This window comes from Myotis myotis, unplaced genomic scaffold (assembly GCF_014108235.1).
Source record: "Myotis myotis isolate mMyoMyo1 unplaced genomic scaffold, mMyoMyo1.p scaffold_m19_p_2, whole genome shotgun sequence".
NCBI classification, from domain to species: domain Eukaryota; kingdom Metazoa; phylum Chordata; class Mammalia; order Chiroptera; family Vespertilionidae; genus Myotis; species Myotis myotis.
The window spans coordinates 208,518,445-208,530,689 of record NW_023416324.1 but is presented as its reverse complement, the minus strand read 5'-3'; the positions used below and the strand labels follow the sequence as shown (position 1 = coordinate 208,530,689).

General features: G+C 51.2%; 1 protein-coding gene across 2 annotated transcripts in view; it reads left to right on the top strand.

The window, feature by feature from the left end:
• The window catches only part of ADARB1 (adenosine deaminase RNA specific B1), a 107,484-nt gene that overhangs the window by 39,012 nt on the left and 56,227 nt on the right, over nt 1–12,245 (top strand). For both annotated transcript variants that reach the window (XM_036348852.1, XM_036348851.1), the window contains exon 2: nt 8,327–8,476. The gene's annotated coding sequence lies outside the window, so the exon portion shown is untranslated. The remainder of the gene's footprint in view (nt 1–8,326; nt 8,477–12,245) is intronic.

The following is a 12,245-nucleotide window of genomic DNA, read 5'->3' as shown; positions in this document are numbered from 1 at the left end:
TCCCACCGTGCCCCATGTCCCACCGTGCCCCATGTCCCACCGTGCCTCACGTCCCAACGTGCCTCATGCCCCACCGTGCCTCCTGTCCCACCGTGCCCCATGTCCCACCGTGCCTCCTGTCCCACGGTGCCTCATGCCCCACCGTGCCTCCTGTCCCACCGTGCCTCATGTCCCACCGTGCCCCATGTCCCACCGTGCTTCATGCCCCACCGTGCCTCCTGTCCCACTGTGCCTCCTGTCCCACCGTGCCCCATGTCCCACCGTGCCTCCTGTCCCACGGTGCTTCATGCCCCACCGTGCCTCCTGTCCCACTGTGCCTCCTGTCCCACCGTGCCCCATGTCCCACCGTGCCTCATGCCCCACCTGCCTCCTGTCCCACCGTGCCTCCTGTCCCACCGTGTCTCCTGTCCCACCGTGCCTCCTGTCCCACCGTGCCTCCTGTCCCACCGTGCCCCATGTCCCACCGTGTATGTTTCTTGGATTCTGTTTTTGTTTTGCTGGAGTACCTCCTTAACCCCTTCTTCATGGAGTGTGTGGCTCACAGACTTCTTGGTCTTCTCATGCAATGGTCAGGCATGCAGGCATTTTATCCCCATGCTTAATTGATAATTTAACTGGGTTTAAGAATTTCAGGACCCTATAATTTTCCCTGGGAACTCAGAAAGCATTCTCTGTGATTTTCCAGAGTCCATGAGAAGTCAGATGCCAGTTCGATCCTCTTCTTTCACAGGCAAATCTCTCTGCTTTGTCCTCTCCCTCCTGTGGCTGATGGTTTCATTAGGAATGACCCTTCGCCGGATCTACTTCTCATCCAGGCCCCAGTGAGAATGCTGAGATCCCCCCTGGAAAAACCTCCGACTGTCTCGGAGAGTTTGTTCTCAAGTTGCAGCCTAGAAGTCCTGTCATGGCCCCTGTTCTTGGGGAAACTCCCCCCCCCCCCCAATCCAGCACTGTTGTTTCCACTGCTCTTCAGGTCGCCCTGATGTCATCTACGTTATGCCACAGCCACGCAGGCCAGCACCTTTGTCTGCTGCTCAGTCCCCTTTGTAATTTTGCAGCACTGTTACCATTCGTTCACTGCCCAAAATGACCTTCTGCCACTTTGATGGGTTCTTGGGAAGAAAAGAAATACGATATATAGTTTATCACCATTTTCCATTAAAGCCTTTTTAAAGCGCTCTTAGCCACAGGATTCTGTACCTTGAACATCTCTAACCATGTGGTTCTTTCTTTCCAGTGGAAAAACCACTCAACATTATCAAACAATTGGGAAGACATTAAATGAGCCAGTTCTAGTAAATTTGTCAGCAGCATGTACAAATCCTTTATGGGACTTGATTTTATACGATGTCAGAGCACTCCATACACTTAAAAAGAGCTGGGTAGTTTTGCTACCCTTACGTTGATAGTGTGTTGCAAGTTAGTTAAATGACACATACTGTGAGTGGGAGCTTTGACAGTAAATGGAATGGTGACCTCACAGAAATGGGGGTGGGGATCTGGGCATCTGTTTTGTAGTAAGGTTGAGGATGACTTATGAAGCTGTTAAGTTTTGTTTTTAAAAAAGTCAAGTTCAGAGAACCAAGATGGCGGCATAGGTTAACGCCGGAGTTTGCTGCTTTGAACAACTACTTCAAAAGTGAAACCAAAAAACGGAAGGGACATCACCCAGAACCACAGGAACGCTGGCTGAGTGGAAGTCCTACAACTAGGAGGAAAGAGAAACGCATACGGACACTCAGAGGAGGCGCAGTGCTGAAGTCAAATTCTGAGGTGCGGAGTGCGCGGAGCGGGCTGGCGGCAGAGGGCGCGGTTGGCGTATTCAATCGGGAGGGAGTCGCAGACTCTGAGCTCCAGATCCGGGCGAGTCTTTAGGGACCCAGACTCAAACGGGAGAAGCGGGACTGTCTGGCTTCGGTCAGAGCGAGTGCAGCTTTCTCTCTGAGCTTTGCAGCGGGTGCTGGGACTCAGAGAGGCAGAGCCCCTGGGGACAGGACTGAGAGCCGCCATAACTGCTCTCTCCGGCCCACCCTGTTGATCCTGTGCGACCCGCCCCACCCAAGCCCTGCACACAGGCATTTGTCGGATAGCCTCAGGCAAACGCCAGATTAGCACCTCCCTAGAGGACAGAAGTTCTCTCACTGCTGACACAGCTGATTCTCATAGCCACTTGGCCTGGAGGTCAAACCCTCCCTGGAATTAGCTACAACAATCAAGATTTAACTATAAGACTGCAAACAAAGACCACTAGGGGGTGCACCAAGGAAGCATAACAAAATGCGGAGACAAAGAAACAGGACAAAATTGTCAATGGAAGATATAGAGTTCAGAACCACACTTTTAAGGTCTCTCAAGAACTGTTTAGAAGCCGCCGATAAACTTAATGAGATCTACAAGAAAACTAATAAGACCCTCGATCTTATATTGGGGAACCAACTAGAAATTAAGCATACACGGACTGAAATAACGAATATTATACAGACTCCCGACAGCAGACCAGAGGAGCGCAAGAATCAAGTCAATGATTTGAAATGCGAGGAAGCAAAAAACACCCAACCGGAAAAGCAAAATGAAAAAAGAATCCAAAAATGCGAGGATAGTGTAAGGAGCCTCTGGGACAGCTTCAAGCGTACCAACATCAGAATTATAGGGGTGCCAGAAGATGAGAGAGAGCAAGATATTGAAAACCTATTTGAAGAAATAATGACAGAAAACTTCCCCCACCTGGTGAAAGAAATGGACTTACAGGTCCAAGAAGCGCGGAGAACCCCAAACAAAAGGAATCCAAAGAGGACCACACCAAGACACATCATAATTAAAATGCCAAGAGCAAAAGATAAAGAGAGAATCTTAAAAACAGCAAGAGAAAGAAACTCAGTTACCTACAAGGGAATACCCATACGACTGTCAGCTGATTTCTCAACAGAAACTTTGCAGGCCAGAAGGGAATGGCAAGAAATATTCAAAGTGATGAATACCAACAACCTACAACCAAGATTACTTTATCCAGCAAAGCTATCATTCAGAATTGAAGGTCAGATAAAGAGCTTCACAGATAAGGAAAAGCTAAAGGAGTTCATCACCACCAAACCAGGATTATATGAAATGCTGAAAGGTATCCTTTAAGAAGAGGAAGAGGAAGAAAAAGGTAAAGATACAAATTATGAACAACAAATATGCATCTATCAACAAGTGAATCTAAGAATCAAGTGAATAAATAATCTGATGAACAGAATGAACTGGTGATTATAATAGAATCAGGGACATAGAAAGGGAATGGACTGACTATTCCTGGGGGGGAAAGGGGTGTGGGAGATTCGGGAAGAGACTGGACAAAAATCGTGCACCTATGGATGAGGACAGTGGGTGGGGAGTGAGGGCGGAGGGTGGGGCGGGAACTGGGAGGAGGGGAGTTATGGGGGGGAAAAAAAGAGGAACAAATGTAATAATCTGAACAATAAAGATTTAATTTAAAAAAAAAAAAAGTCAAGTTCACATGAGGGTGATATTTTCATCACTATACACACAGACAATTCCTATTAAACTAATGTGAAACGATGAAACAAAACTAACAGTATAATTATACAAACAAGAATGGTGGCTGTTGAAATGCACGATAAGCTAAAGCAATCATTGAGCAGGAACTGTCTTTGGGAAGCTGCGGGCACGTGGCCTCTCCGTGCAGGTGTGCCGCGGGGTGGCTCTGTGGCCGAGCACATGGCCTCTCCGTGCAGGTGTGCCGCGGGGTGGCTCTGCGGCCGAGCACAGGGCCTCTCCGTGCAGGTGTGCCGCGGGGTGGCTCTGTGGCCGAGCACGTGGCCTCTCCGTGCAGGTGTGCCGTGGAGTGGCTCTGTGGCCGAGCACGTGGCCTCTCCGTGCAGGTGTGCCGCGGGGTGGCTCTGTGGCCGAGCACAGGGCCTCTCCGTGCAGGTGTGCCGCGGGGTGGCTCTGCGGCCGAGCACGTGGCCTCTCCGTGCAGGTGTGCCACGGGGTGGCTCTGCGGCCGAGCACGTGGCCTCTCCGTGCAGGTGTGCCGCGGGGTGGCTCTGCGGCCGAGCACGTGGCCTCACCGTGCAGGTGTGCTGTGGGGTGGCTCTGCGGCCGAGCACGTGGCCTCCGTGCAGGTGTGCCGTGGGGTGGCTCTGCGGCCGAGCACGTGGCCTCCGTGCAGGTGTGCTGTGGGGTGGCTCTGTGGCCGAGCACGTGGCCTCCGTGCAGGTGTGCCGTGGGGTGGCTCTGCGGCCGAGCACAGGGCCTCTCCGTGCAGGTGTGCCGTGGGGTGGCTCTGCAGCGGAGCCACACTCCTTGGGTCTGAATTAGACCTCTGTCAACCCTAGTAACACCCCACATGTAGGTGATGAATTCTGAATTTTAGGGCCCCTCTATAATTCACTTTATAGGTTTCCATTGACTAGCCAGGGTTGTATTGGAAAAAGAAAGGCTGTGCAGCTTTATTGGTTAAGTGCCCAAGAAAGGACTGGGCTTGGGGTTAGTTCACAGCCCAGGGGAGGGCTGGCTTTGGACTGCTCTGCTAAACCAGCATGCACTGAGCATCTGATTAAAGCTCCGCACCTTTCACTAGGAAGATGCCCTCAGGCATATAAACACCATTTTGTGTATAATTTTACTGTTTGCATGGACTGTGACCCCTCGGTGAATACCTGCTCTGGGTACAGCTGGGAAGCCGCTGTTTCTCTCCCTTGGCACTCACCTGGCAGTCTTTCCATCCGGACAACAAGCCCAGAAAGCCTGCAGAGGCCAGGTGTCCCCACTTCCCTTTCCTGGGGCTGTGCTCCTGGCCCTCAGGGTGGGCACACCGATCTCCTGAGGGCGCCGTGTCCAGCTGTCCTGGCTCCGGTGCTCCTGCTCAGCTCAGTGCCTTTCCTCCCCCAGAGGAAGAGAGGTGTAGCGACTTCAAGTGCTTGGTCTTTATTTTCATGGTTGGCAAACGCATTCATTTTATCAGCTTCTTTACCTCCCACTCCCTCTTTTTAGTTATTTCTTGAAGGTATTTTTAAAGAAGAGTGTCAGGTACATTGTACAAATGGAGATTTAGGAAATAACCAACTTGAAGTATTGAGGAGTCTAAGTTAAAGGACTCTTGAGTGGAAACGCCACTGTTGATGTATTTCCAAATGTGCAGCCAACTGAGCATCCTGGGTGTATACATACTGAACTTGGTTGTGATGTCTCTGTTCCGAAGAGAAGTTGACCACTGGTTTTTAATTCCTGCAGCGTCGGTGACAGGCGTGCTCCCAAGGCGATCAAGGGTTAGGAGTGCTCCCTCTCTTTTCTGTCTGAGCAGTGGGAGGTCTCTGTTCCCACAGGCCACTTGCTCTTATCTTTGTTCTTTCTGTTCTGATTCTCTCTCCACGATAGCGCATTTCTTCTCCTGTGCCTTTTAGGATTTCTCCTAGTGAGGGCCACTGCTGGCAGGTTCTCAGCTTTTACTTGTTTGAAAACATCTTCACTTGCTGTCACTGTGAAGAGATTTTTTGTTGAGTCTAGAGCAGCGGTTCTCAACCTGTGGGTCGCGACCCCTTTGGGGGTCGCACGACCCTTTCACAGGGGTCGCCTAAGACCATCAGAAAACACATCTATAATTACATATTGTTTTTGTGATTAATCACTATGCTTTAATTATGTTCAATTTGTAACAATGAAAATACATCCTGCATATCAGATATTTACATTATGATTCATAACAGTAGCAAAATTACAGTTATGAAGTAGCAACGAAAATAATTTTATGGTTGGGGGTCACCACAACATGAGGAACTGTATGAAAGGGTCGCAGCATCAGGAAGGTTGAGAACCACTGGCCTAGAATTTCAGGTGGGCACCGTTGGGCTCTCACTGCCCCCTGCCGACTTCTCCCGGTGTTCCTTCAGTTTGCCAGGGAAGGTTCGTCATTGTCCAAGTTGAAGTAACAGCAGTCAGAACAACTGAAAACTGCCCTCTTCTACCATTTCTTCTCTTGATTTTATCATGTTGGTTGCCAAGTGCTATCCAGCCCTTCACGGAGCCTGGATCCTCAGAGGCACCCAGGCTTGGTTCATTCCTCCGCCTGGACTGTCAGTCACCGCGTCCCGCTCCTCACACCTCCAAGATGCAGACCTGATTTTTCCAGTCTCTGCCCTCCCTCTGGCCCCAGATGTCTTCCCAGCCTCTGGTCTCAGCCCTCTGGCCATTGCCCACAGAGCCCTCAGCGCTGCCTTTCTGAAAACAGACTGGGTTTTCTTTCTTATACGTTTGTCCGTTTGTCCGTGGTGCCTTCTCCCAAGAGGCCTTCCACCCTCCCTCTCACCAGGCATCTCAGCTGAGGCCGTCTCTCTACCCTCTTGCTCCCCAGGCTCAGTGACCCTGGCCCATTCGCATCTGCTCGCTGGTGCCGCTGGCTTCCATCCTTTTGCGGTGGGTACCCATCCTTAGGAGTAATTAAGCCCTTGGAAGCCACTGTGAGAGATCGGGGAGAAAGCGTCTTTGTCTAAGTATCCTTCAGTCAATTGGCTGTTTACTGTCGTTCACTTGTCTTGAGCATATCAAGCCTCTGTATCTTGGAATAATTGGTGTCTCTAAACATCAGAGTCTGCTCCGTTGAAATCTTTGTTTAACTCGTGTAATCGATTTATGCAGCTACAAGGTAGAAAATGAGAGTACTTATTTTTTGGCAGAGTGAAGCCTTAATTTCCAATCTAATTAACTTATAATGATAAATATCACTTTAGAAGGAAACACAATTGCTTCATTTAATCAGTGTGATTATTACCAGCACAGCCAATCCATCCAGCGCTGAGTGACACGCTTGTTTTAGTACAACTAGTCCTGTACTTGCTCTTAGTGCGGGCGTGCTGCAGCTTACACGGCCCCGATTTACCAGCATGGCTGTGGCATTGGATTTCCTTGTGTTAGGAGGTGGTCAGATGGGAACCTGTTGTGGAAGCCCCTCGGCTTGGTAAGGGGGGCGTCGCACTGTTTTCAAGGGGGCTGCCCGGAGCTCGGGAGCACCCAGCAGGAGAAGACTCCGGAAAGGCGTGGGGCTGGGTCGCCCGCCCCAGCGTATCAGGAGCTGGAGTCACAGAACGGCACAGCGGTGGGCCTTTCTGCTCGTCCCACCCGATACCTCCGGTTCCCCCTTTCAGATTTTCACATGGCCACACTTCTGCCCGTTTCACCTGCGGGTCCAGGCATTGAGAATGAGCAGGATCTAGCTCTCAGCCTTGTGACGGTCTTGCTTCCTGTCCCCAGACCACAGCTTCGTGCCGCTTCCTCCCCACCTTCCCTCTCCTCTTTTGCAAGGAAGACAAAGCCTGCCCTGTCCTGACTTTTCTCACACTCCTGCCACCCTCTGCATCTGCAGTGTTAGCTCTTGCCCACCGAGGATGGCTGTAGCCCTTGTCGGTTTTCATGTGGTTAATTGCATAGCAACTCCTTGGTCCCATCACTGTTGGGATGGTCTTCATGGGGTCCTGGCCTCGGTGCAGGTGAGTCCAAGCAGTCACAGCTGGGAGGTGGGGAAGGTCTTGGAGAGCAGTCAGTTCTCACCCACGAGGACCAGTAGTTGTGGCAGGCGCCCGGGTGGCCTGGGGGGACGTCCTGGTGGCTGGACTGTCTGCAGAGTAGGAGCTCCTGCCCACTCAGACCCACCTCATCTGCACTCCAGCCTCAGTCTCCAGGGCCCACCGAGGGTTCCTGCCTTCCATGTTAGTGCACAGGTCTGCCCCAGGACTTCCCTTCATTTGGATGTCAGTTTGTTTTTAAAAAAGAAAATATAATTTTACTTATATAGGTTTGGAAGTGTATTAGTGTGTGGAAACATTCTCTTTCATAACTTGCAGGTTGAAACCATTCTTACGCAGAGAGGGAATGACATGCAGACCTCGATTCACAGCCTCGTGCCTGTGCGTGGAGGGCCTGTGGCTCCTTGGCCTGGGCAGCAGGGGGTGGGAGCCGCCTGGGCCTGCGAGGTTCTGTCTGCACTCACACACGCTCACCTTGCAGGAGGGAAGCTCACACAGGCAGTGCCCGTGGCACATTCCTTTGCCTGTGGCTTGGTGCCCGTTGGCTCTAGTGTGTTGGGAGCAGAAATGGATTGTGGGTGTTCCCTGTGCGTCTGCCTGCCGTGGCAGGTGGGATGAAGGCATGATCGATAATTGTGTATCCGCTTTAAAAAACCATAAGAACACATTAAAAATAATTTAAACTTATATTCAGGAAGAAGATTTTTAATTGAGTATTTATTATCAGAGCTCACATCTGAAAGGGTGAAGAAGTATCTAAGATTGAGTTACGTTCATGTAAACAATTGAACCTTTTTATTACACAGAGTGAAGTCTCTCCAGTGGGGTGTGGAGACCTTGAGAAGCAGCTGAAGAAACCTGGCCAAGCGCATGTTCCGATGACCTCAGTCCGACACGCACTGACGGAGGCCTGGCCCCAGGAGCAGAGCCGACACAGGAACTGAACTCACTCCAAGGTAGGTCAGAACCTGCAGCCATTGCCAACATTCGCCTGTAAAAATGACTTCTGTTTGATGTAAAGCGATCACGCCTTCTCACGTGGGCTTTCTTGAGTCACTCCCAGCAGAGGTGGTTGTTGCCAGGGATCTCTCTGCGATCCCCACTAGTCCCCGCGGCCCCTGCAGGCTGGAGCCCTGCTGCTCTCAGAGACTCTGGGGCCTGGAGCCGCCTCTGGCCTCAGGGCACCGTGTAAGGGTTGGTGCCGCCTTCAGCCTTTTACCATAAATAATTTTATTTGAGGTGATTAGGATAAAATTTCTTAACTTCTTATTTTTGGTGACTATTATGAGATTCAGCATCTGCTTTTGAGAGAAGTTGAGACACATTTGGGGAGTGAAGATGCACCCATGTCTGACCACTGGATTGGGTTTGTGCCTGGAAAGGCCCCGCTGGTCATTTCTGAGTCGGGAAAGGTCAGGAATGTAGGGTAACTGGTTCCCAGGGAGACGTGTACCGGAGGTTCTGCTTGATCCTCAGCTGATGCCTTTCTTTGGCACCAGGCATAAGAGCTGAGGGGGGCCGGGGGGTGGGGGGAGAGTGGAGGGCGGTGTCGAGGTGACTTTGCCCGTGGCTTGTGCCTCTGAGTGGAGTTTATCTTCAGTCACAGATCTTCTTTTATTTGATTGTGATACGAAATCGGCTTCTCTGTAGCTTTATTTACTGGAAGCTAGAACCCCTGGGCGGCGGGGTCGGAAGGGGACCTGTGCCTAGTGCTGCGGAGCCAAGTGTGGTTGTGACCCCGACCTGTCACAGGCTGCAGGTGCGAACGATGCGTGCGTGATGCTGCTTATGTGGAAGGGCAAGTATTTTTATTGAGTGTAAACATGCATTGGAGAAATGAAGCATTTATAATCTTTTGCACAAATAAATTGTCCTTAAAGCCATAGGAAAAAAAATAATCAGGCCAGAGGAGCTATCCGAAACGCATGCTGAGAAAGCAAAGGAGAGGGCTGCAGCGAAGCCATCACAGCGTTCTGAGTCAGGTCTCCTGACTGCGCACTAACACGTGACTGCACAAGAGAGGGCTTGTGTTTCTTCTTGTTTTTCACAAAATGAGCTAATGTTGGCAACAAATAGTCTGATATATATGCTTTTCCTTTTTCAGTGTGGCTTAAAATAAAGTAAATAAACATGATTTTGGGGGGGCTAAAAGCCATATTTACTAGTTGAAGCCCTCATCGCCATAGCCCCATGACATGCCATCGAGCTCTCTCCGGACCCTCGGGCAGGTCTGGCGGGGGCACTGTAGGCATGCGGCCTCCTGTTCAGTGTCGGGCACAGATGCCGCTCTTGCCTTGCTTATTCCTTAACAAGATTGAAGTTGTTTCTGTGTCTTCACACGTGAGAGTGTCCCCGAGGTTGGGGCACCTTGGAGTGGACTGTGGCGTTCCTGTGGTGTTTACCCAACTGTGCACATTCGGAGAGGGGCCCACAGGGGCCTGGACTCCTGTTTAACTTCGAAGCCCTCTCAGCGTTTCTATTGGCCCCACAGCATTCTTTTTCTAACAGTTACCCAGTAACTCCCCTTTTTATTCTGAAATTCATAGAAGATACTGCTTTATACACGTATAACCATATAATTTTAAAAAGCGCTATACTGCCTGAGTGTAATAAAAGAGAAATTAGGAATTCATACTAAAATAATGTTTGGGTCACCATGTAAAATCTCAGGCACCACTGCTCTCAAAGGAGCCACTGTGACGGACACCTGCGAAGGCAGGTGGAGCCGGGTGCTGGGTGATGGCGGGAGCCATGCGGCAGAGCTGGTGTGGCTCGTGGATTAGCTCCGAAAGAAACAGGTGCAGCCCCCTGTCTTCTCACGGTGGTTATGTTTCTGGAACGTGAGTGGGTGTGGAAAATCTCGTGTTGGCCGTAACAGTCGGGTCTGGGTGTGGGGACGGTGAACCCCTTTCACTTACACGCGTCCTTCCGTGTGGGAGCGTTTTGCTTCTGGTACGTCCTGCTTGTCCCACGTAGTGCCCACAAAGTGCCTGGAGACCCCACTAGAATGTGCAGACCCTTCCACACGTGGCTGCCGTGGGGCACCACTGCCACCCACCACAGCCACCTGCTGGTGGCCGTGGGCTGGGAAGCCAGTCGACAGGGACCAGCAGGGAGCATAGAAATCCAGCCGCCTACAGTGTTGGGTGCATGCGCAGTTCTTAGGAGTCTGTGCGTAATGTCCCTCTAGCTGTTTTGTGTCTGGTCGTGACTAAACATAAAATAATGGATGCAGATACCTTCAGACTGATGTGTAAAAAACGAAGGGGTTGGTTTGTAGATGCAGGAAAGTCTGGTATCCTCCAGCCCTTGCTTTTTTTTTCAGTTTCTCTGAAGGCATCTGCCGCAGAAGGCGCTTGTGGAAGCACAGCAGCGCCCTCTCGTGGACCTTCCTTGATGTGCGATAGTTCAGAAAGATGGTCTTGGCTACCTGTCAACCCAGCCTAGCTGTGCCCAGCAGCCATGTACCACCACTGACCAGGGGCGCGCCTGCCTGGGTTTACAGCCACGGGTGACCTCAGACATGGGCGAGAGCGTTCGATGTGGCCTCTCCACCACTCCTTCGCATTGTGATGAGAGATCCGTGGGCCCCATTCTAGAAGAAAAAGGCACCGAGTTGCTGGAGAGGGAGGTGGGGTCCCTTGTTTCATTGGCACTTCCCAGGGAGGCACTGGGGAAGGGACAACATGGCCTTTGGACTCAACATGAGCGTCTGGTGGGCTCAGGGTTGTGGTGTCTGCTGGTGCTGTGACAGCAGTGGGGAGCCAGGGAGCCTGTCCTGGAGGCAGGGGCGGCGAGCTTCGTGGGGTGAGCTGGAACTGAGTCTTGAAAGAAGAGCCTGTTATCTGGGAAGTCAACTGGGGAGGTAGGCACACGACAGGAGAGGCTGTGGAGCAGGGGCGGGGGCAGGAGAGGGCTGGCTGTGGTAGCCTGGTGGGCCTGAGGGGCTGTGACTGTGGGAGGGGCGTGGAGGGGCGGGGCCTTGGGTGGATGCCTGTGGGGGTGAGGGAAAGACCAGACCTGTGTTTTGTTTCATTTTTTTTTTTTTTATCAAAGTGATGCTGTCAAAGTGAGACAAATCACATAATTTGGAAGGGCCTTTGGTAAAAAGCACTGTCCAGAGCGCTCACCTCCCTAGAGGCAGCATTGAGTTATTTTAAAGGGCCGTGGCTCTCTGTGTTTCTGGGTTGGTCAGTGTTAGGACCAGCGGCAGGAATCAGAGGTCCAGCACAAGGGAGAGAAGAGGCTTCCCCTACGGCCGTGTCTGCTTGGTGGGCAGGGCTGGAATGGTTCCAGCTGTCAGCGCCCCAGACGCTTTCTGTCCTGGTGTTCGACCTGCCCTATGAACTCACACACGGTTGGGCGTGTGCTGGAGAAAGAATGGCAGAGCCCTGTGCATGGCTCACTTGAGTGACAACTTCAGACAGTAGATGGTGCTATAGGATCGTGCTAAGACGATGAGAATGTCCCCAGGAGCTGTCAGGAGACACTTCTGTTTTCATCCCAGTGGACTTACCTTTAGTCATGTGACCATGACTGGCTATAAGGTGACTAGAAATGTGGGTGCTTTGCCTCGAGAAAGAAGGAAGGATGTTGGTTCTCAGATGGCAGTCCCTGCTGTACGCCCTGTTTCTAAAATATATACTTGCTTTTTTAAAAAAATACATTTTAGACATCATCTGATGACTCTTAGTTCAGATAGAGGAGGATTTAGCTCAATTGCAC